The sequence below is a fragment of the Phyllobates terribilis genome, unplaced genomic scaffold (assembly GCF_046119375.1).
Source record: "Phyllobates terribilis strain yellow unplaced genomic scaffold, ASM4611937v1 Scaffold_11__3_contigs__length_659146591, whole genome shotgun sequence".
NCBI classification, from domain to species: Eukaryota; Metazoa; Chordata; class Amphibia; order Anura; family Dendrobatidae; genus Phyllobates; species Phyllobates terribilis.
Genome location: NW_027362771.1, coordinates 232,028,678 through 232,055,896, shown reverse-complemented (window position 1 = coordinate 232,055,896; position 27,219 = coordinate 232,028,678). Strand labels below are relative to the sequence as shown.

Sequence of the window (27,219 nt, the reverse complement as noted above, 5' to 3'; positions counted from 1 at the left end):
CAAAATGACAATGCTTTTGAGGAATTGGATGGGTGTGACCATGTCCCATCTTGGTTCCTCCCTCAACTCCCCCATATTGGCAGAGATGATTCAAACAGGAATGAAAAAAATAAAAAATGCTACATTCTTGTGCAAAATTTTTGCAACTTTTCAAAGCTTAAAAGTGTAATAGCTTTTATATATTGGCCCTGTCTGATTTTATTCAAAGTACATGGCTCTAATTCATCATGTGAATTTTTTTGTCACTTTTATTTGTTCTTTTGTTCCTGGAGGGGGGTATAGGCGGTTTTTATTTTATATTGGGCGCCGTTTCTTTTAAGAAGGGGTTATCCAAGTAGTGGACAAATCTTATAACAAAAAAATAAATGCAAGGCAAACACGTCATTTTTTTCATGGCATTTTTCTTTGCCCAAAGTCCCAGAATCTCCTAGGTCAGGAAGCAGAAGACGGAGCAAAGAGAACTGTTTAAAATACACCTTAGAGGGGAAACAAATAAAAATCTGGTCAATGTCCCATCTAATCTGCAGAATTACATTGGAGAAACATTTAGGGAAAAAACAACTTGTTTTTGTGTTGGAATATATGTGAAGCTCCAATGTGCACTATTCCATTTACACGTGTGGCTGATTTTATGGCAATTTAGACAGCTGCAATTACACGTTTCTCAAGTTAGCATTAATAATAATTCCACATTCTGCTAAAACAAACCAAGCCAGAGCACATCTGCCTGTGAGCGCAGACTCATTAACAATGATGGCAGCTAAAAAGCGCTGCTGAAAAGACTTGGAGCAGACAAATTGCCGTTTTAAGTTCATATTTGTGGAAGCCTTTGTTTAGGCCTTACAAATGTATCATTAGCAGAAATAATGCCTTTTTAACCCCTACATCAAGCTTTAATTACACGCCTGGTGTTGGTTTTCATTCATGCATAATGACTTTATGGTAAACTAAGGAGCAATGCAAATCAAATGTATTCGGCATTAAGATGAAAACAGGCTGTGGAAACACAACAGGACTGCGACCAAAGAGGGATCTCATATATAAATGGCTTTCAGAGATGCAGGATCTGATCGAGGGTTTGAAGGCAACTTGGTAAGAATATTAGGAGTAATATTGCAATAATAGGTAATAAATTAATAACACTAAATATACGCAACAACCAGCCCTCTTTGTAGGCTTAGGCCTAAAAAGTGACACTTCAAAAGATGCTAGTGAGTTTTCTAAAGACCAATGCACATTATTAATCATATAATAGAATATCTCTTTCTACTGGCCCAGTATGTAGCCTCTATTTACTGCTGACAGTACCTCCAGCAAGCAACTTAAAGGGACTGTCTTATAAGAGACACTTTATATGCTATAAATGTCCGATAGGTGCGGGTCCCACCACTATGGCAAGCATCCGGCCACCAGTGGGCTGGAGACGAGGCAGCGCATGCGCAGAGTCTCTCCATGTATTGCTACAGGAGCTCCCAATACAGAAGGATTACGGTATTTCATTTGCTTTATTCAGAACTGTTTTAGCAATTAAAGTCACCACCTGTATACTCACTGAAGGTCAGAACAGAGGATCAGAAGAATCCAGTTTTGGAGGAAGGCACGTGTCCCAAAGGGGGCAACATCTATTAGACATTTATGAAGAGAGGAAAAAAGTGCAATAAACTTAGTTCTGAAACAAAACTTATATACACAGCGCAAGAAATGCTTAAAAATGTTATTTTAAATCAAGGATAACTAATCACAGACCCACATGGGTCCCACCAAATTATGTTTGCCAGCACAAAGAATTTTAAAAAGCTCATGGGTTATCTAATATGAATCAAATCTAACACGGTCGACGTGCTCATGGAATTTGTGTAAAATCATTTACGGTTAAGGCAAGAGTCATCATTAATATTTAATCTCTCTCATTATGAGAAAAATACATTTTTCAAGGTTTCCATCCATTCAGACATGTAGAAGATCACACAAGAAAATGTCTTGTTTGTTTGCATTAATTTCTGCAAGTAAAAAGTAAAAAAAATGGATGCTAATTTTATATTTCCGCTTGCTTGGCGGTCTTCATAACTCCCATTGACTTCAATAGTGAGAGCCATGCAAATGCTCTCCTTGATGGCACCAGATCAGCCCAAATATTGAGGGACCTCTGGGATGAGATCTGTCAACTACCAGCCACTCAATACACATCCTGTAGAGGAAAAACCCTTAGGGCTTGATCACATGACCGTATTATCGGTCCAAGTGCTATCAATGAAAAAAATGGACAGCACTCGGACCAATGTTATTCAATGCGAGGGAAAAAAAAAGATCACCGCATGCATTAGTTTCTTCTGTAAATTGGATGAAACTTGACCATTCAAGTTTATGGGGGCATAAAAAAAATGAATAAATCAGATGCCACACGGAGCCGCAGTATAGCACTTGTTTTTTACAGATATATTGCGATTTTATAACATTAGAAACTGTAAATGGTCTTGTAAATGATTAATAACTGCTGCTGCACACGGATGACAAGTGAGGAAAATAATCGTCCCACTTTTCAGGATAAAACGCTGAACGATTTTTAATACGCTTGTGTGAACCTGCCCCTGGCGTTGGCTTCCTATTGGCTAAAATTGCTTTAATAAAGTCCGTTTCACTTACAATTGCTCATTTTGCCTTTCTACCCAGCTAATTCTCCTCTTTTCTCTGCTCTATGTAGAAACAGGAAGGATCTTGTCCCTGCATTTATCATTTTCCTTTTCAACTCCTGACCCAGCTGCTCCCTCCTCCCCCTGCCAAGGACTTCAGGGGCTTTTGCAGTGACTCATGACTCATAAAGGGGAAAATTGACCTCCTATTTCTACATAGAGCTTAGAAGGATACAGCTAGGTAGTTTTTAATCATGTGATGTCCTAGACCTAATGGAAAAGAGAAGAATTAGCGGGGTAGAAAAGCAAAATGAGTAATTGTAAGTACACAGCATTATATAATATGATGACTGCAATATATTAAGAGGATAAAAACTTTCATGGGAGAAGTGCTTCTTTATATATAGGACTATTATCAGTATTAAGATTAGAACGCAAACAGTGAGCTTATAAATGAAGCACCTACGTACTGATAGAAGGATCATATTTTTGATGATGTAACCTCTGAATGTCAGGCCACGTTGAGGAAGATAAATATGTGGAGACAAACGCATTAATCTGTGCTGGTTGCAGGGCCAGAATGGGGGCTCAATGTGCTTTATAACAGCTATAGGCACAGGAATGTAGGAGAATATTGGCAATGTGACTGCCTGCTCTTTTCTGGTAACTAAACTTTGCAATTGCTTTTCCCCAGGGTGCAGAGATACAAAGTTTATGGAAAATGAAAATGCTCAGCTCACACTACACTAAAAGGTAATCGAAATCCGGAGTGCCTGAAACTTAAAAGGGGTTTTCTACCCAATTAGGTTTTATCCTAAAACTTAAGGGGGTTCACTGTCCCCTTTTTGTACATCTTTTACAAATACCTGACACCGACATAAAATAAGATAGGAGTGATACTTTACTAAACCCTAGGTGGACCCTGGGCCTATCCTTCCCTGGTCACCCCACTGGTCTCGGTTTACCAGGCTCTAGAGATGATGTGTGTCTGCTTCAGCCAATCAATGGCTAGAACATGGATGTGTCGGTGTTATTGAGCGCACTGCGATAGCCAGTGACTGATCAACACAGAACATGACACAAAATCACTGGAGTGGATGAAGCAGATGAGTGGGGGGCCAGGAACACATCTTCACTGGAGCGGCAGGTATTGGGTAAGATGGGTTTACGCCTTTCTTACTTTATATCACTGTCAGACGTTTGCAAAATATTTCATGAGGCTGGAAAACCCGCATTACCATTTATATTGGGAGACTCGTCACAACTTACCCTGCTAGAATCACCATTTGTACGGAAAGAGGAGCCTCGGAGAGGAAAATCCTCCACAGATTACAGACTCATTTACTACAGTTCGCCTAATTACAGTACGACAGGATGCTGGCAATCACAATCTAAGGTTGTACCGTACATCTCACAAGCTATCTAGGACAGGGGAATAACAGTGGTTTCCATAGGACTCTGAAGACGAGGTAGCAGCACAGTTTTCTGCTGTGAAGTCAGAAGTGTGGAAATTGTAGTCTGTGCTGGCATCCAGCTCTGTAGCTGCGGGCTCAGTATGGCACCCAGGAGCAGGTGTTCACGCTGCATCTGTATTCTGTCTGACACCTTTCAGACTGTTACGAGACAACCATACACTGCAAGAAAATGGAATGGTCTCCTATTATCCAATATTACACTGAAATGAAGAACAAAGCGCTCCTTTCCCTAATAGTGATTGGCTGTGATGGATATAGATTTACTAACACAAAACATGGATTTGTGTTTCCTATGTGCATAAACGATCCATAAAATACAGCTAAAGTGTAAAGGATTTTCCAGGGCTAAAAAATAAAAAGCCCCAATTATTCTGTAAACCAGTTTAATACTCCTGCATAAACTATGTACACCCCTTTCATTGCTGCCACAATGTGTACCAATAATACGTGGCATGATGAGACACTACAAGCAAACGAGTAGTCACATTCCATAGCAATCATACGTGACATTCACTTCTATGCTAACTCAACATAGAAAATATTACTATGTTTCAATCTCACCTATAGTGAAGATGGAGCATTTTGCACTCAATGGGAATCCGTGAACAAAAATTACTTAAGTTCATTCCTATTCCTCAGTGTAAACAGAAAGTCCTAATAAAAGTCATGCTTTTATTATTATGCCCAAGGCCATACGTGAAATCCTTATTACCTGCACCCTAAAAATGGTGGCACCTGGCAGTGCATGGAGTGTCTAGGGGTAACCTCATGTGTATGAGACCATAGTTGGGATAATTTAGAGTTGCTTCAGCATTGGTAATATTTAAATTTTCTTCTCCCAGCATATTTTATAACCAATGACTAGAAAGGTGCACGTTTAAATGGTCTAAAATAAAAATTGTCTACAAAAACAGAGAAAGTTTGTATCAGTTTATTTAAGGATTAACCTCAGAAAACGTATACGAGAAGCTGTAGGCATCAAATTGTGCATCAATCTGTATCACAAGTAACTCCTAAAGCTTTCGCTTACACAACAGATGTTTGTTGACCAATGGTTTGGTGGATTATTTGGCTGATAGTCATCACTCCCAACTCCTCCATAGTCAGAAGTGCTCGATCTGCAGCACTTTTGTGTTCTCAAATAGAGCTGCGGCCAGAATCCTCTGGCGATGGCTTACCTCACCGGGAACAAAAGGAGCAGCAGTCCAAAATCGGACAATCCAGATCCTTCTCTCCCCGACATCATCTGTTAGGGGAGAGTCATGAAGTCCTAATATGCGTAAGGCTATCGGCAAAGCCTGTTAACATTGGCGGGCTTGGACAACATTGGTCTAATATGTATGAGGGCCTTAAATTAGTACAAACCAAATGCATGGCAGATCATAGAAACTTACACTAAGTGCATGGAGGCAGATGGCCATAGATTCTCTCATCCGAAAATCGGGCCGATTATGCAATTGACACTCTGATCTAACTCTAATCAGAGTGTCAACACCGGGTGATCAGATTCTCTCGGATGAGATAATCCGAGCACACTGTGAGAAGATGGAGAATAAAATTTCTTCATCTTCTCCATTTCAGCGTGTGGAAATCAGTCTGCAGTCAAATGTCATACGAGTCCGATGATTTCCACAGACTCATTGACTTGCATGGCTTAGTGCGATCTCAATATCGAATCAAAGTCAGACAGGCAGCAATTGTTTTCCACGGACAGAGTCGGTCCACGGAAAAAAAAACTGGACATGTGCAAGGCACCACAGACTAACATTGGTCCAGGTGCGATCCAATGTTTTGTCAGATAGCACTTGGACCAATAACACGGCCGTCTCCACGAGCCCTAAGGCTAAGTGCCTACGATGCAGAAATGCTCTGGATTTTTTCTGCATCTCCCTGGCTGGAAAAACTCATGCAGATTTTAAATGCGTTTTTCCAGCCAGGCAGAAGCGTTTGTGAAGCGTTTTTGCATGCATTTCTGCATGCGGGTTGTAAAGCGCTTTTCCAAGCGATTTTAGCATCACTTGGAAAAGTGCTTGACAACTTGGCCACACTATATAAATCCATGCCGGTTGCATGGATTTATATAGTGTGACCAAGTTACGATGCTGCAAATGCAGCATCACTAGTTAAAAAAAAGAAAAAAAAAAAGAATAAAATGGTGAAAAATAAAAAGAAAAACATTATACTCACCTTCCGATGAACCCCGGTCTCCTTCTCCGGCGTCTTTGATGGCTCGGGGTGGTGTAAAAGGACCTTCCATGATGTCATTTAGTCATGTGACAGGTCATGCAACCGCCGACGTCAGCGGTCACGTGACCTGTCACATGACTAAATGACGTCATGGAAGGTCCTTTTACACCACCGCGAGCCGTCGAAGACACCGGATGCACCGTACAGGAGACCGGGGGCCATCAGAAGGGGAGTATAATGTTTTTTTTTTTTTTATTTTAATTCTTTTTAACTACAGGTTCTATGGTACCCGGGTCTGGATGAGAGTCTCCTCTTCTCCAGACCCGGGTACCATCCGCACACTGAATCGCTTAATATCCGCATGTGTACATGTAGTCATGCGGATATTGTGGATTCAATGCAAGTCAATGGCGGCAATTACGCCGCGTTTCCGCAAAATTAATGGACGTGCTGCTGATTTTTCCGCAATGATAATCGGCAGCGGAAATTTCCGCAGCATGTGCACAGCACATGCGGATTATCATTGGGGAACATTGCAGACCTTCTACCAAGCGTTTTTTAAGCGTTTCCGCGGCGGAATTGCTGCTGCAGAAACGCTTAAAAAACGCATAGTGGGCACACCGCCTAAAGCTGTAGTTACAAGGCAATGGTGTCGTATTGGGATATCATACCTAATGATTTCCAATTGTGTCACATTGTGATGCGGAGTCACACGTGTCCAAATTTGTTTGATGTTATGATGCTGATCGCAAGTTGCATGTGACTTGCTCGCCATAGACTGCGGCTACCATGCCACTTACACACTTTTATTTTTCACAGCAAAATCACAACTCTAAATTAGTGTCATCACTGCAAGTCACAGACAAGTCAGACAAAACTTTTTGGTAGTTGTCTGAGGACTGTTTTGTAGCCTCAGCCTTAACGAAGGCTGAATTGTCTGCAAAATATTAATCAGAAACACTGGTACATTACCAACCCCTGAATCGGAGGGCCTTATCTTCTAGGCAAGCTGCAGGATGAGCTAGTGAAAGCATGGTAATGTGCAGAACTAGACGTTGGCCAACATCTGGATGCCAACGCATGTTTCAACAAAACCCATGGATTATAATCCCCGTTTGTTAACCTAGAGGATTAAGCATAAGAAGGATAATATTAAGGGAAAATTTATATGAAACAAATCTGTGGATTGCAGAGAAATCCTTATCACAATGACTATTTGTACACAGATTGTGTTGCACATTTCCCTTCTTACAAAAGACAATTCTGCAGCTTATGCTAAAAGTGCTGCAGATTTTCTTCACTGAATGTAATGTGGTTGGAAACTCTTCTTCACTTACATTTAGCATACTTCTGGAGTGGAGACCTCCATTAAAATATGTACAGTACCATTTGCACAATGTTTGAGCTCAAGAAAAATTTTAATAGCCCTGACATCTGCTGGTCTGCAGAGGAAAACAAAGATATACGAATTTAGAGATCATGGATCAGTCAACATAATTATTCAACAAAGAAATCTACATTAAATTTAAAAAAAGATGCAAAGTCAAAGGCAAAAATTGCATCAGATAAATATCACTCTAATCTTAAAATGTGATTTTTAATATAAGACGCATGTTTGTCAAGACTATACAACAGGAACCAATGCAGACAGCTTCTAGTAATGACGCGGTGTGTCACATGCAGGCAAAGCTCTCCAAGGTTAACAGCCTGAGAAATATTTGGCATTCCCAATGCTGTATACAGAGATTACTTTTCACCAGGCATTACACGCCAGCTCTAGGACGTACCATGTGCATACATATAGGCATACTGCAGCAGGATTACTCACACCTTTAACCAACGAAAATGAAAGCCATTAAAATACCTTTACCCCTTACTGAGAGGTACATTACTATGGCCTCAGGAACTAGGGCAAGCACCCCCTGGTATTTTACAGCACCAGGTAAGCAATAACCAGAGAGACAAGAAAATTCCTTAGCACAGTGAGCAGTCAAACTTCTATCTCCCATTTAGGTCGTAGCTGGGAAGACTAATGCATCTTTACCTTTCCCCATGTCTTCAGGAGGCCGCACAATAAGCCAGTCATCTGGCCACACAAGATCACAACTTTTCTGCTAAAATACATCCCATGAAGAGGATGCTCTTTCCCACACAATGGCTATTTTTAGATGACTTATATGGAAATGTTTTGCTGGGAAAACACAAACACTACAAAGGAATAAGTGTGCGTTAAGTTGTCAGCTTAGCAAAAAAGAAACAGGCAAACTCCCCAAAATTTCCACTTCTGTGGCAATGACACACCATGATTACTCGGCCACGTGACCCTTATTTACCACATCTCACAACTGTGTAAAAGGAGCAAAAGGCAGAGGGGACAGAATAGTTTCCCTTGACCTCCGCCCTCCCAGAAGCTTGATTTCCCAACATGAAATCAGATCCAGAAGAGCCGACCTCTCTGTTCTGCCTCTGGCAACAGATTGAATGAGAAGAACTGGGACAGCCAGCAACTACAGGGAAATGGGATCACTCACACTCCCAGAGAAGAACTTGTACAGTAGGTCACATACCTTGTGTGATTTAATCCATGGCCACATCCAGGAAAACAAACAATAGGGTAGAACAAAAAGAAAACGAGAACACATCTGAAAGGAACGGAGAGGCAGCGAGAGAAGAAGCTGGCGTTCCCACAAAAAGAGGTTCTGGAGAAAATGAAAGTTGCTGGGAGAGAATGAAAGCGAAAAGACCGGCTGCTCAGAATACCAGATGTGTCACAACAAGTTTAGGGTGGAGAATGCTGAGGAGACATGAGTGATCTGCAGCATGCTGGAGCAGACTGCAGGAAGGACTTCACACTTCCCAGGCTTCATACTACTGGGAGCCAATAAGAGGAAAAACAAGTAGATGAGTAAGTCCGGCCATTAACCCATTCATCGGGTGCATACCAGGCACACAGCACATCACACACAGAGCACATTACACACAACACACGCGCACATTACACACACACACAGCGAGCACATTACACGCACACAGCGAGCACATTACACACAACACAGCGAGCACATTACACACAACACACGCACACAGCGAGCACATTACACACACACACAGCGAGCACATTACACGCACACAGCGAGCACATTACACACACACACAGCGAGCACATTACACGCACACAGCGAGCACATTACACGCACAGAGCGAGCACATTACACACAACACACACACACAGCGAGCACATTACACACACAGCGAGCACATTACACACAACACACACACAGCGAGCACATTACACACAACACACACACACAGCGAGCACATTACACACAACACACACACACAGCGAGCACATTACACGCACACAGCGAGCACATTACACACAACACACACACACAGCGAGCACATTACACGCACACAGCGAGCACATTACACACAACACACAACACACACGCACACAGCGAGCACATTACACGCACACAGCGAGCACATTACACGCACACAGCGAGCACATTACACACAACACACACAGCGAGCACATTACACGCACACAGCGAGCACATTACACACACACAGCGAGCACATTACACACACACAGCGAGCACATTACACACACACAGCGAGCACATTACACACAACACACACACAGCGAGCACATTACACACAACACACACAGCGAGCACATTACACGCACACAGCGAGCACATTACACGCACACAGCGAGCACATTACACACACACAGCGAGCACATTACACACAACACACACACACAGCGAGCACATTACACACGCACACAGCGAGCACATTACACACACACAGCGAGCACATTACACACGCACACAGCGAGCACATTACACGCACACAGCGAGCACATTACACACGCACACAGCGAGCACATTACACACGCACACAGCGAGCACATTACACACGCACACAGCGAGCACATTACACACGCACACAGCGAGCACATTACACACGCACACAGCGAGCACATTACACACACACAGCGAGCACATTACACGCACACAGCGAGCACATTACACGCACACAGCGAGCACATTACACACGCACACAGAGAGCACATTACACACGCACACAGCGAGCACATTACACACGCACACAGCGAGCACATTACACACGCACACAGCGAGCATATTACACACGCACACAGCGAGCACATTACACACGCACACAGCGAGCACATTACACACGCACACAGCGAGCACATTACACACGCACACAGCGAGCACATTACACACGCACACAGCGAGCACATTACACACGCACACAGCGAGCACATTACACGCACACAGCGAGCACATTACACACGCACACAGCGAGCACATTACACACGCACACAGCGAGCACATTACACACGCACACAGCGAGCACATTACACACGCACACAGCGAGCACATTACACACGCACACAGCGAGCACATTACACACAACACACACACAGCGAGCACATTACACACACACAGCGAGCACATTACACACAACACACACACACAGCGAGCACATTACACGCACACAGCGAGCACATTACACACAACACACACACACAGCGAGCACATTACACGCACACAGCGAGCACATTACACGCACACAGCGAGCACATTACACGCAACACACACGCACACAGCGAGCACATTACACGCACACAGCGAGCACATTACACGCACACAGCGAGCACATTACACGCAACACACACGCACACAGCGAGCACATTACACGCACACAGCGAGCACATTACACACAACACACACACACAGCGAGCACATTACACGCACACAGCGAGCACATTACACGCACACAGCGAGCACATTACACGCAACACACACGCACACAGCGAGCACATTACACGCACACAGCGAGCACATTACACGCACACAGCGAGCACATTACACACAACACACACACAGCGAGCACATTACACACACACAGCGAGCACATTACACGCACACAGCGAGCACATTACACACGCACACAGCGAGCACATTACACACGCACACAGCGAGCACATTACACACGCACACAGCGAGCACATTACACACGCACACAGCGAGCACATTACACACGCACACAGCGAGCACATTACACACGCACACAGCGAGCACATTACACACGCACACAGCGAGCACATTACACACGCACACAGCGAGCACATTACACACGCACACAGCGAGCACATTACACACGCACACAGCGAGCACATTACACACGCACACAGCGAGCACATTACACACGCACACAGCGAGCACATTACACACGCACACAGCGAGCACATTACACACGCACACAGCGAGCACATTACACACGCACACAGCGAGCACATTACACACGCACACAGCGAGCACATTACACACGCACACAGCGAGCACATTACACACGCACACAGCGAGCACATTACACACGCACACAGCGAGCACATTACACACGCACACAGCGAGCACATTACACACGCACACAGCGAGCACATTACACACAGCGAGCACATTACACACAGCGAGCACATTACACACGCACACAGCGAGCACATTACACACGCACACAGCGAGCACATTACACACAGCGAGCACATTACACACGCACACAGCGAGCACATTACACGCACACAGCGAGCACATTACACGCACACAGCGAGCACATTACACGCACACAGCGAGCACATTACACACAACACACACACACAGCGAGCACATTACACACACAGCGAGCACATTACACACAACACACACACAGCGAGCACATTACACACAACACACACACACAGCGAGCACATTACACACAACACACACACACAGCGAGCACATTACACGCACACAGCGAGCACATTACACACAACACACACACACAGCGAGCACATTACACGCACACAGCGAGCACATTACACACAACACACAACACACACGCACACAGCGAGCACATTACACGCACACAGCGAGCACATTACACGCACACAGCGAGCACATTACACACAACACACACAGCGAGCACATTACACGCACACAGCGAGCACATTACACACACACAGCGAGCACATTACACACAACACACACACAGCGAGCACATTACACGCACACAGCGAGCACATTACACGCACACAGCGAGCACATTACACGCACACAGCGAGCACATTACACACAACACACACACACAGCGAGCACATTACACACGCACACAGCGAGCACATTACACACACACAGCGAGCACATTACACACGCACACAGCGAGCACATTACACGCACACAGCGAGCACATTACACACGCACACAGCGAGCACATTACACACGCACACAGCGAGCACATTACACACGCACACAGCGAGCACATTACACACGCACACAGCGAGCACATTACACACGCACACAGCGAGCACATTACACACGCACACAGCGAGCACATTACACACGCACACAGCGAGCACATTACACACAACACACACACAGCGAGCACATTACACACACACAGCGAGCACATTACACACAACACACACACAGCGAGCACATTACACACAACACACACACACAGCGAGCACATTACACGCACACAGCGAGCACATTACACACAACACACACACACAGCGAGCACATTACACGCACACAGCGAGCACATTACACACAACACACACGCACACAGCGAGCACATTACACGCACACAGCGAGCACATTACACGCAACACACACGCACACAGCGAGCACATTACACGCACACAGCGAGCACATTACACGCACACAGCGAGCACATTACACACAACACACACACAGCGAGCACATTACACACACACAGCGAGCACATTACACACAACACACACACAGCGAGCACACAACACACAACACACACACAGCGAGCACATTACACACGCACACAGCGAGCACATTACACACGCACACAGCGAGCACATTACACACGCACACAGCGAGCACATTACACACGCACACAGCGAGCACATTACACACGCACACAGCGAGCACATTACACACGCACACAGCGAGCACATTACACACGCACACAGCGAGCACATTACACACGCACACAGCGAGCACATTACACACGCACACAGCGAGCACATTACACACGCACACAGCGAGCACATTACACACGCACACAGCGAGCACATTACACACGCACACAGCGAGCACATTACACACGCACACAGCGAGCACATTACACACGCACACTGCGAGCACATTACACACGCACACTGCGAGCACATTACACACGCACACAGCGAGCACATTACACACGCACACAGCGAGCACATTACACACGCACACAGCGAGCACATTACACACGCACACAGCGAGCACATTACACACGCACACAGCGAGCACATTACACACGCACACAGCGAGCACATTACACACGCACACAGCGAGCACATTACACACGCACACAGCGAGCACATTACACACGCACACAGCGAGCACATTACACACAGCGAGCACATTACACACGCACACAGCGAGCACATTACACACGCACACAGCGAGCACATTACACACAGCGAGCACATTACACACGCACACAGCGAGCACATTACACGCACACAGCGAGCACATTACACGCACACAGCGAGCACATTACACGCACACAGCGAGCACATTACACACACACAGCGAGCACATTACACACAACACACACACAGCGAGCACATTACACACAACACACACAGCGAGCACATTACACGCACACAGCGAGCACATTACACGCACACAGCGAGCACATTACACACAACACACACACACAGCGAGCACATTACACACGCACACAGCGAGCACATTACACACGCACACAGCGAGCACATTACACACGCACACAGCGAGCACATTACACACGCACACAGCGAGCACATTACACACATACACAGAGCACATTACACACATACACAGAGCACATTACACACGCACACAGAGCACATTACACACGCACACAGAGCACATTACACACATACACAGAGCACATTACACACGCACACAGAGCACATTACACACGCACACAGAGCACATTACACACGCACACAGAGCACATTACACACGCACACAGAGCACATTACACACGCACACAGAGCACATTACACACGCACACAGAGCACATTACACACGCACACAGAGCACATTACACACGCACACAGAGCACATTACACACGCACACAGAGCACATTACACACGCACACAGAGCACATTACACACGCACACAGAGCACATTACACACGCACACAGAGCACATTACACACGCACACAGAGCACATTACACACATACACAGAGCACATTACACACGCACACAGCGCGCACATTACACACGCACACAGCGAGCACATTACACACGCACACAGCGAGCACATTACACACGCACACAGCGAGCACATTACACACGCACACAGCGAGCACATACACGCACACAGTGCACATACACACGCACACAGAGCACATTACACACAGCAGATTACACACGCACACAGAGCACATTACACACAGCAGATTACACACGCACACAGAGCACATTACACACATACACAGAGCACATTACACACGCACACAGAGCACATTACACACGCACACAGAGCACATTACACACGCACACAGAGCACATTACACACGCACACAGAGCACATTACACACGCACACAGAGCACATTACACACGCACACAGAGCACATTACACACGCACACAGAGCACATTACACACGCACACAGAGCACATTACACACGCACACAGAGCACATTACACACGCACACAGAGCACATTACACACGCACACAGAGCACATTACACACGCACACAGAGCACATTACACACGCACACAGAGCACATTACACACATACACAGAGCACATTACACGCACACAGAGCACATTACACACATACACAGAGCACATTACACACGCACACAGAGCATATTACATACATACACAGAGCACATTACACACATACACAGAGCACATTACACACGCACACAGCGAGCACATTACACACGCACACAGCGAGCACATTACACACGCACACAGCGAGCACATTACACACGCACACAGCGAGCACATTACACACGCACACAGCGAGCACATTACGCACGCACACAGCGAGCACATTACGCACATACACAGAGCACATTACACACGCACACAGAGCACATTACACACGCACACAGAGCACATTACACACATACACAGAGCACATTACACACGCACACAGAGCACATTACACACGCACACAGAGCACATTACACACGCACACAGAGCACATTACACACGCACACAGAGCACATTACACACATACACAGAGCACATTACACACGCACACAGAGCACATTACACACGCACACAGAGCACATTACACACGCACACAGAGCACATTACACACGCACACAGAGCACATTACACACATACACAGAGCACATTACACACGCACACAGAGCACATTACACACGCACACAGAGCACATTACATACATACACAGAGCACATTACACACATACACAGAGCACATTACACACATACACAGAGCATATTACACACGCACACAGCGAGCACATTACACACGCACACAGCGAGCACATTACACACATACACAGAGCACATTACACACGCACACAGCGAGCACATTACGCACATACACAGAGCACATTACACACGCACACAGAGCACATTACACACGCACACAGAGCACATTACACACGCACACAGAGCACATTACACACGCACACAGAGCACATTACACACGCACACAGAGCACATTACACACGCACACAGAGCACATTACACACGCACACAGAGCACATTACACACGCACACAGAGCACATTACACACGCACACAGAGCACATTACACACGCACACAGAGCACATTACACACGCACACAGAGCACATTACACACGCACACAGAGCACATTACACACGCACACAGAGCACATTACACACGCACACAGAGCACATTACACACGCACACAGAGCACATTACACACGCACACAGAGCACATTACACACGCACACAGAGCACATTACACACGCACACAGAGCACATTACACACGCACACAGAGCACATTACACACGCACACAGAGCACATTACACACGCACACAGAGCACATTACACACGCACACAGAGCACATTACACACGCACACAGAGCACATTACACACATACACAGAGCACATTACACACGCACACAGAGCACATTACACACGCACACAGAGCACATTACACACGCACACAGAGCACATTACACACGCACACAGAGCACATTACACACGCACACAGAGCACATTACACACATACACAGAGCACATTACACACGCACACAGAGCACATTACACACATACACAGAGCACATTACACGCAAACAGGTGCACACTAACAATAAACAATCACAAAGAAAACTGCCTAGCTATGCTGAACACCCCAATTAAAGAAACAGCTCTTTGCCTATGTAATCTTTATTACAAAGAGAAGACTAAGCATGCCGCCTTAAAAATAATTTAAAAAAAGAAGACCTTGTCTTGGCAGTTTAGACAGAAACTGGATCAATAAAAAAAAATGCTGTAGATTTTTCCAGTATAGGACAAGGCATGAAACAGAGAACGACAAAAAAAAACCTGAAAAATGAAAAAGTAGTTCAAGAATTTTCTCTCCATCAGTTACAAATTGCGAGTCTGTACGGTTATTCGTGAGGACCTTGTGGAATAGCTTTTTTAGATCTCTGGGTTCCTCTCCTTGCGGAGACACTGCTTATGTAGAGAGTATCGGACCTGATTTACAAGTGTGGTTATGTGCTTTTTTTTTTTTCTTTAACTTCCACACAGACACAGTCTATGGGTCTTTCCATATGTAACATTTTATTTTTGTGGATTAATCATTAGCAAGTTAAAGGGGTTGTCCAGTAATTTATATTACCCCCCACCCCCTCCAATGTATACCCCCGGGGCCCCTAAGGATTATTGTAATTACCTTACATTGCAGATACTGCCTGTGAGTGGCGCTATCACTGGCCGCTCACAGGCATCATGTGACCCCTGGCTGCAGCCGGCTCTGACATCCCTGACGTCACGGCAAGTGCTGGCAGCAGCCAGGGGTCTCTGTCTTCTGCGTTCCACAGTGGATGCCAGGCTGTGGGCGGAGTTACCCTGCACATCACACCCAGTATCCACCGCGCGCTCTGCCTCTCCCCATTCACTGGGAAAGCGTGCAGTGGATGCTGGGTGTGACGCGGGGGGTAACTTGTTGTGAAGTCAGCGTGGGGTCATGTGATGCCTGTGAGCGGCTACTGATAGCGCAGCTCGCAGGCAGAAACAGCAACGTAAGGTATTTACAAAAATCCTTAGGGGCCCCGGGGGGATACATTGGTGGGGTAATATAAAGTACTGGACAACCTCTTTAAATAAATTAAAAAATAAAAATATTTCTGACTTAGCAGAAAAAGAAGACAAAAAAAACAAAAACTGTTTTTAAGAAGATTGTGAATCGATGAAAAGGTTTCCATTAAAGATGAGCGGATGAGCGAATCAATTCTCAAGACACTGGTCCACTAGCCAGGTTAGTATTCCATGGCTACAGGATGGGAGCAGGGAAGGCGTCAGCACCTTGCGCACCCGGGCAAGTGCCGAGGCCCTGAGCAGGCGGGGGGGCCCACTTGCGGTCGGGCACCCCGCTGGATTATGGGTGGAGGAGAGCGGTGCCAGCGCCCGCCTTTCTCCCCCGCTTGCTCAGGGCCCCAGCAGCCGGATACTTACCTCTCCCCGTGCCTCTCCCCCGCGTCACAGACAGCGCAGAGCGGGGCGACGCTGGAGTCCGGACCTGAGCAGCGGCAGCAGGTGGGGGGGGGGCAGCCTGCATGGGGCATTATAAGGAGGGAACAGCCTGCATAGGGCATTATATGGGGGAGGGACAGCCTGCATGGAGCATTATATGGGGCCAGTATCCTGTACGGAGCGTTTTATGGGGGCCAGTATTCCGTATGGAGTGTTATATGGGGGCCAGTATACTGTGTGGAGCGATTCGCTGGTTTCTGAGCTATTGTAGAATTTACAATAGATATCGGTCATGTAATGTAAGAAGTGAAATCTTTGCATTGTACTATATATATATATATATATATATATATATATATATATATATATATATAGTACAATGCAAAGATTTCACTTCTTACATTACATGACCGATATCTATTGTAAATTCTACAATAGCTCAGAAACCAGCGAATCGCTCCACACAGTATATATATATATTTCTCCGCCGTATCTGTGCATCATGAATCGTGGTATATGTTAAAGGGGCCCACTGAGACTCTTTCGCCCGGGGCCCACAAAAACCTGGAGCCAGCCCTGGATGGGAGCAACGGGCTCATTCATTGGGTGAAATGATTTTTTGTGCAGCACAAAAAAAGCCTCGTTCTCGGCGATGCATTGTCCTGTGTAAAGAAGACTCGCACTGCTGAGACCCAGGGTAGTGCATGGGCACCGATCTAGTAAAGGTCGTTCAGTGCACATCCTTTACTTTGGTCTGCTTGTGTAATGAGGCATTTAAATGACCGCTGATCAGTGAAAGTTTACCAAGCAGTGGTCGAATCGTGCAGCTGGTCAGTCCATATAAAAGGATCTTTACAACAAAAATGTATGCAGATTAGCTGTCCTCCACAAGTCAAGCAACACCACTCTGCTGCTGTTTCTAGCCCTATTATAATGAAGCAGTCAGAGTTGCAATACCAGACAGTCCATAGGCATGAACAGTGCAGCCATTGTTTTAACTTTATAAAATGGTCTCTTGAAAGTATCAAAGAAAAACGGGTCTATTCTGCCCATAACAACCAATCACAGCACAGTTTTGTTTTTTAAAGAGCACTATAAGAAGTGAAAGTCGGGCTGTGATTGGTTGGTATGAACACAGTGTCGCACATCTCCAGGTTAGCACTGAAGCATGCTCAGTTAGCATTGTTAGGCAATGACTTTTCTGTGCGCCCATCCCTAATGTAATGAAACAGTCCAGTTTACTGCACTGAACAGATTCAGTACAAGCATTCTCCATCACTTATCATTATATTGAAAAGTCAGCAATCCCTTGGCTAAATTATAGCCCTCATATGCTAGAAAGTCTTTACTCTTCCGCATTCTATCATTGTGCCACATGTTGAAATTCTGGTCAGCAAAACTAGTAAAACTGTGGGGCTTCAGCAATGGCATGGCAGATCACAATCTACCTTCCTGTGTTCACGTCTCAAGGTTTAACGGGACATTGTTGCACAAGTTCCAAATCCACAAATGTAGGAGCTAAAGAACAGTCTTTGCTGCCAGCTACTTTATTTACAAAACAAGTGATTTTATAAAAAAAAAAAATCCTCCCCCTACATATGGTAAAAAAGGAGATTTAAGTCACTGAACTGAAATGTAGCAAGAAACGTAACATTGTGTAATAACTTTGCTGTGTGTTAAAGGGAATCTGTCAGCAGGTTTTTGCTACTTCATCTGAGAGCAGCCTGATGTTGTCAAAGAGAAGCTGAATCCAATGGTGTATCACTTAGATTACTGGGTGCAGCTGATCTGACACAGATTCTAGATTTAGCAATGCAGCAGAGCTGAGAAACTTAGCCTGACCACACCAGCTCTGTATGTGCATAGTCTATAGACAGTGAGCTGCTTATCACACGAGGGGGAGAAGTCAGACTAGCATGAACACACTAGTGTAGCTGCTGCAGTCCAGCAATGATAATCATCAGGTGATAAAACCTTCAGTGTAAGTAAACACCACAAAGCCTGACATGTGACACATCGATCTGTGTTTTAACCCCTACCTCATGCTGTCCTCAGATTATATAGCAAAAACCAGCTGATAGATTCCCTTTAAGTAGGCTAAGAGAACAAGAATATTCCATGTCCCCTCCTATTTAAATCGGGTCTCCTTAAAGGTAGAGATTAGCCTGGCTTTTCACTGTAGATACAGTATTCCTTTACGTATATTAGATTGCCGCAGGTTTGAGTTTTGGTACCCTCGTCACTCAACTATTTTATGGGTCTGCGGTAATCGTATGAGTGCTACAGTCTTTTCAATGCTCACATCACAGATTTTTATATTTTATAGCATTATTAGAGGTTTTTGGGTTCTTTTTTTTTTTTTTTTTTATTTAGTGTCTGGGAAACCGAAGTATTTCTTTGCTGTTGATGTGTAACAATCTTAACCAACCTTTTTTTTCTGTTCTGTGCATCAAATCACATCTGTGAGGTGTGCTCTACACTGTTGAGGGTTAAAGAAGCACTCTGATCAAAATGATTATCCTCTTAATATAATATGATAATTGCAATATATAATGCTGTGTACATACAATTGCTCAATTTGCCTTTCTACCCAGTTAATTCTTCTCTTTTCCATTAGGTCTATGACATCAAGTGATTAAAAACTGTCTAGCTAAATCTTTGAAAAAGGTACATTTTCCCTGCATGAGTCATCATTGCAAAAGTCCCTGGCAGGGAGAGGAGCGGAGCAGCTGGGTCAGGAATTGAAGAGGGAAATGATTTTTGCAGGGACAAGAGACTTAGCAGAAACAGAGAAAAATATTTTTATGAGAAAAATAAAAGCATTAGTTGGGTAGAAAGGCAAAATGATTAATTGTAAGTACGCAGTGCTATGTATTATGATGATTGCAATATACTGTGCTACTTTGGCCAGGGTCACATTAGCGTATAGCATCAGATGCAACATGCTAATGACACTTGGCTCAAACTCTGCTGTGAGCGTGATCCGAGTGTCAGTGCACTATACGCCGATCCTCACGCATAAAAGAATCGTGGGACAGGTGCGAAGGAGACATGGAAAGTAATTTCTCCATCTCCTCCATTGCCGACATCCATTATAATCGCACTGCACTGATGACATCTGAGTGCAGTCTGAGGTTTCACATGCACCTATAGAGTGTGGGTGAGTGCGATCCGATTCTCGGATGTAATTGCAGCATGCTCGAGTGACTCCTGCCTTTAAGTGACACTCTTAACCTACCAGCCATCTATTCTGCAGAAAGGTCTTGGGTTATGGATGCTGTATGGCCATTCATACAGGAGCGCCTTCAGGCAGTGTACTTTTACCATGACCACCTGATCTGCCTGTCTGATACAGCCTCTCCCAATTAAAAGATAGGGGAAAAAAAATTATGGAATTTTTCCTTAAAAGGTTTAGTTTAATTTCCGCCGCTGGAACTGGCTACACACATCAAAAGTTACAAAATAAAACATTACTGTGTGAACAAGGTTTTAATCTTGCCCAGACATTCTGGCTACTTTTAATAGTTCAATGTGGGAAAAATTAGCAATAAACCACTTGCCTATAGCAGATCTTCTGCCTTTGCTACTTTTCAGAATTGCTTAAAGATGCTCATCACCCTGAAAACTGTACATATGAATAAAAGGGGCGACTGACACCTTACAGGACACAATATCCCACATTTGCAACAAAACCTAGAGTCACTGAAACAGTGCTTCAAATTGCTGCACTATGGAACCCATGTCTACAGTGCTTACAGACAGTAATTAAACACGTTAAAACTGCTACTCCAAAGAGATAAGTATCTATTGACTAAAATGCAGGCTTTTCATTATTTTCTTCATGTACGCTAATCAGTTTCCCTAGTAGTTGTGCATTCACACAAAATGTTTCAGTGTCAAATTTTAGAATAACTTTTTTTTTTTCCCCCCTTAATTTCGACCAACAAATTTACATATCTTTGCAATACATTTCATGTGCCAGATGTCAGCTTTGTCACTGCAAGTTGTATTTACATATTCTGTAACTGGCTCCGCACTCACTGATCCCCTGACAGTGTTATTAGGCAGCACAATGTGTGGTATTGGCGCCATTTACATGAGCAGAGCTCCTCAACTGGATGTCTCCAGGACGAGACGAATGTATCCACAGGTGTCATCAATAGTCAAAGCCCAGCGTCTCTTCAGGTCATCACCAACGTGATTCCACAAAACATGTATGGAAATACCTGTGGATTGAAGATAAGCAATGGCCAAGAAAACTCATGGGTAAAAAGGGTTCTCCCCACCTCGGATACATGCGGAATTGTGTAGATGATTGCTAGCAGCATTTTCTGACTGCTGAAGATTCACCAACACTTTCCAAATGCATCAAATGTAACAGTCATGGAAGGCTTGTCACTTATTAAGTGGTATAGATAACACAATTGACAATAAGTGCCAGTGAATGGGAATCCATCTACAGTAATCACATGAAGGTGTGACAGAATATCCATACATTATATCCCAGAGATGCTGTAGGGAACGCATTTGTTTATTTGAGCAGTTTACTAAAAGGATTGCCTTTCACATTCTCTCCCATTCACACCCAATACAGACATCTCAACATAAACAATGAAAAGACATTGTGATATTAACGAGACAAATACTAAATATTTGTTGTGATATATATTTCTGATACTAAGGAGAAATACTAATTATTAGTTGCGCTATACATTTCTGATACTAAAAACTTGTTAGTATCACAAATGTATAGCAGAACTAATATTTACAACATAAATACTAAATATTAGTTGTGCTATAAGGCTAAGATCCTATGATGAGTATTTGGCCACAGCCCCACTATCAGTATTTGGTCAGTATTTTTCTCAGGAGTGGGAGCCAAAACCAAGAGAGGAACAATCAGAGAAAAGGTATAATAGAAACAAGTCACCAATTCTGCATTTATCACCCACTCCTGGTTTTGGCTCCCACTCCTGAGAAAAAATACTGACCAAATACTGATAGTGGGGCCGTGACCTTCGGCGAGTTTCTGACTCTGCACAAAAAACACAGTATTAGAATCCCAGTAAAGTGGTGGATGAGATTTACAGAAAGCTCATGCCCACTGTGACTTTTTTACACGGCGTAAACAGACCTGTGGTATGCTTTTGAAATCCACAACATGTCAATTCCACGTTTTATTTGTAGTTTTTCCCCATACACTTGATTGAGATGAGAGAAATCTGTAGGTAAGAAACGCGTATGCGTTTTAGTGCATTTCTGCAGAGGAAATGAACTAAAATAAGTGATTCACTCATGACCCGATCAATAATGTTTTATTAATGTTAATAGAAAGTATCCAAAAAATAGCAGTTTAACTTAAATCAAGACATACCAAAAGGCGACAAAAACCTCAGCAGAAAAAATGCGATGAAAAATCTCAAGTAAGCTAACTTATCGAACTGGCGCAGAAATGCTGCCGAAAATCTGCATCAAACACTCACCAAAGACTCATCGTGGGAACTTAGCCTAATAGTAATGCCATTAATATTCAATATTGGTTGTGCTATGTAGTGTAGATAAATGTAATTGTGGTTCCCAGTCCTACATGTCCTACGTATATATCAGGAGCAAACAGAGCAAGTAAGTTCTATGTCAGGTTAGTAAAAATAAACATTACAGATTTGCCAATGAACAACTGTGCTCGGTCAACTTGGCCCAAGTTCGACAAGATCAAATAACACAGGCTGAATTGGGGAAATGTTTCTGTATACCACCCATCTGTAACAAATGACAATCTTACATTTTGTTATTCTCAATTAGTTGAGAATATAAAGAGAATAAAAGAAGCTTATAGAACTGGAAACAAAAGAAAATACATCTGATCTTCTACGTGCTACTACGGAAATAGATAACCCCCAAAATGGTTTTAATGCTCAATAGAAAGAAAAAAAAGCGTGGGTATTCTATGAGCTTTTTTGTTTTATGAAAGGACAGATCAATAACTATAACTAAATCACATTTAATTTCCAGCTTAAACTTTATTATATTAGAGCAAATTACCAATAGTAAGAAGGATTGGCGATTTACCAATTAGAAGCCCAACAATGTTCCGAATAAATACTAAGCTCCGTGCTCTTGTTATTCTCTTACAGTCAGTGCTGACTGCTGCAGGAATACTACGGTTTTCTGCTCTATACGGGAGAGCATTATGGCTTTCTCCTCATTGTGGTATGAGGAATGTATATTTATTATAAAAAATGAAAAAAAAAATCAGATCATGAACAGCAAAAGCAGCTTTTCCAATATATAGCTTTAACATGGGGCCTTAAAGGCATGGTTCAAAAAGGTGTACAAGAGAAAGGCGAGACTAACCTAATCTAGTTGTATAAAGGTTTATAAGGGAATATCGAAGATTTATGGGGATATAGGAGAGCCAAATATTTAAGTGTATGTACAACTTATGTGTTTCAGTGTCCCATCCATCATTAATAATGCAACATTACAAATGGTCTTGTTTACAAATGTCCTATCGTTTTGTGTCTACAACTCCTATGCAGACGTGTACATTTCCATGGTAAAAGCGTTAAACCTTTTATAGTCTGATCTGCAGCCGTATTACCTTATTTCCAACTCCTACTTCTTGTTAACATGCCTAATGTATATTAGCAAGAAGTAAAGGATGGATGCTTGACTACTTAGAATACGCAAGGTAAGACATTATTAATCAAAGTCATTTTTAGATTAATTGGGACGATTAAAAAAAAATGTTGGATTGCAAAGTTATCAGTTTAGAGATGGGTTTAGGGCTTTCTATTGAGGACAATTATCAAGTGAAGTATTGTTAGATTAAGAAAAAGCCTGCAATCATTATGTAGTGGTTTAGTGTGACAACTATCAGTGATTGTACAGAGAGTAACTGCTGTTGATCAAATCGTTTGTGTCGACCCCAAAATTGATTGTCGGCGTTCTCTTCCCTTGTGTAAAAGGAGATCTGCTAAAAATCATCATACAAAACAGAAGAAAAGCAATCAAGGCTATGAAAAAATATAATTATTGTAAGGTATAAATCCATTTCTTCTAATAGTTAAGCACTCGCTATGTCATTGGCACTCGGTTATCGCCTGTAGAAACAGACATTTGTCAGCACTTCCCAATAGTACTGCCATTGAAGAGCACGACACATATGGCGAAGGAAACAATAGAACGAACCCCAGCAAACAGATGAAGATGACACAGCCTTCAAGTTAAAATGTCACTTTAAATGATGCAACGATTACCCAAAACCAGTAGGAGAGCACAAAGCCAGCAATGTCACATTGTTTTACCAGTCACACAAAGCTCCCAAACATTACAGCTTGTCTCCTTCCGAAGCACATGTGCTGCCCAAATTTATAAAGGGAAAGTGAACCCTATAATCTCGTTATCACCCTGTCAAACGCGTTAATGGTCATTATCATGAGCAGATTCCTATGTTATCAAGGAAGTCAGAGAATCATTGCTACTTGTCAGAGGATAATGAAGAGGCTTAACACTGCAATTAAGTCAGTGGAAATGTGCAGTTGTACTGTAGTTTTCAGCTGCAACTTTCTACCACAAAACACCACATTAATATTTGCTTGCGCCCTGTGGTTCCAACAAATCGAAGGAGCATTATAATTTACTCTACATCCATTCTTCAAAAACACATACGGAATTGTGAGACAAAGGAACTGAACAATCCAGGAAGCCATTCGCGAGTATACATCCTGAAGACAAGAGATATTGCAAAGCAGAAGTGGCGTATACAATGCCGGACAGATTTTTTCTGTAACGCTGGAATCCAGCCCGCAGACAGCTCCTGTATACATTATCATCAATATCAGCGGGACGTTCTGCGCTCCGGATCAATCTTCCGTGCCATAAAAAGATGGAACTCCTACATTTCCCTGCACTATGGAGTGATCTTTGTCAGATTTCATCTGTCCAATCTAATAATGGATAGAATCAACAAAAGGGTGGAAATGATCAAGACTGGCATTACATATACAAAAATCTCAATCAAGTGGCACATGTTTACCCGTTTTGTGGATCACATTTGGCCATTAAAGTATATGGGGGTCCATGAGACACGTCTGAAGCTAACTAGACATACTTCGTAGTTCTTCCTAGGTTTTTACATTTCAAATTGTTACATTCTGAGTCAGTGGACTTGGGGTATGTACACACGATCAGTGTTCACTGCGGATTGGACGCAGCGCAGTTATGCAGCGTGCAAACCACAGTGGCCAGATGTTACAACATGGTGGATGGGATTTGTAGAAATCCCATGTCCACTATGTGTCTGCGGATCACCCACGGAAACAGACATGCAGCGCGTCTTTCCAGATCGCAGCATGTCAATTTCTCCGGCGGGTCCACATGCGGGCTTTTCCTATAGACCTAATCTCTATGGGGGGAAAAAAAAAACATCTGACGCTCATTAGCATATTGAGTGGAAGCCGCCAGCGGCTCCTCCGCAGCGTCGGGGCCGCAGCAAGCTCCAAATGGTGGGAACGTAGCCTAAAAAAGTACAGACAGTCTACCTGTGACAAAAGGGATGAGAGGGGGAAAATAATAGATGCTACTAGGAGGACACCGGAGGCCAAAAAATAAAAAAAATCATTCTGTTTCTCTCAGATGGTAACACACAGATGTGTTAGCCTTCGGCCATGTTCATATGTTGCATTTTTGCAAGAAAAACGCAGCTTTCAAAATGCCAGTTTTTCAGCGTTTAAGGAATTTTTGGCTTGGATTACTTGTAGGATTTGTCTACGGTACTTTGACAAAGTTTAATTCACCAAAAGTGCTGCAAAACCGCTGAAAGAATTGACTTGCTGCAGATGTAAAAAAAACGTTGCAGTTTTCCAATTTGGTCAGGAAAAAAAAAAGCATAAGATTTCTGAAATTTTATAGCTTTTGCTGGTACTATAAGAAGCAGCTTTTAATTTGCATAAAAAACTGCAGCAAAAAAAATGTAAATAAAAGCAAAAACGCAAGGTATGAACATAGCCTTACAGTCTTCATCACCAATGTTACAAATGCTAAAAATGGCACCTCTTCTGGTTTAAAAAGAACATTCGTTTTGAATGTATATTCATTGTTTCTTTCTCTCAAGTCTTTGAACTTGTTGTATAATTGCTATTAGAACAAACACAAAAGGCTGACACATCGTGTTTTTATCTCTTTTC

At 43.7% G+C, this 27,219-nt stretch overlaps 1 protein-coding gene across 10 annotated transcripts in view; it reads right to left on the bottom strand.

Moving 5' to 3' along the window:
* The window catches only part of PLXNB2 (plexin B2), a 279,450-nt gene that overhangs the window by 157,886 nt on the left and 94,345 nt on the right, over positions 1–27,219 (bottom strand). For 3 of the 10 annotated variants that reach the window (XM_073652099.1, XM_073652097.1, XM_073652095.1), the window contains exon 1: positions 8,860–9,142. The exons of the other annotated variants lie outside the window; for them this stretch is intronic. The gene's annotated coding sequence lies outside the window, so the exon portion shown is untranslated. Of the gene's footprint in view, positions 1–8,859; positions 9,143–27,219 lie in introns of those variants that run through there. 10 annotated transcript variants of the gene reach the window in all.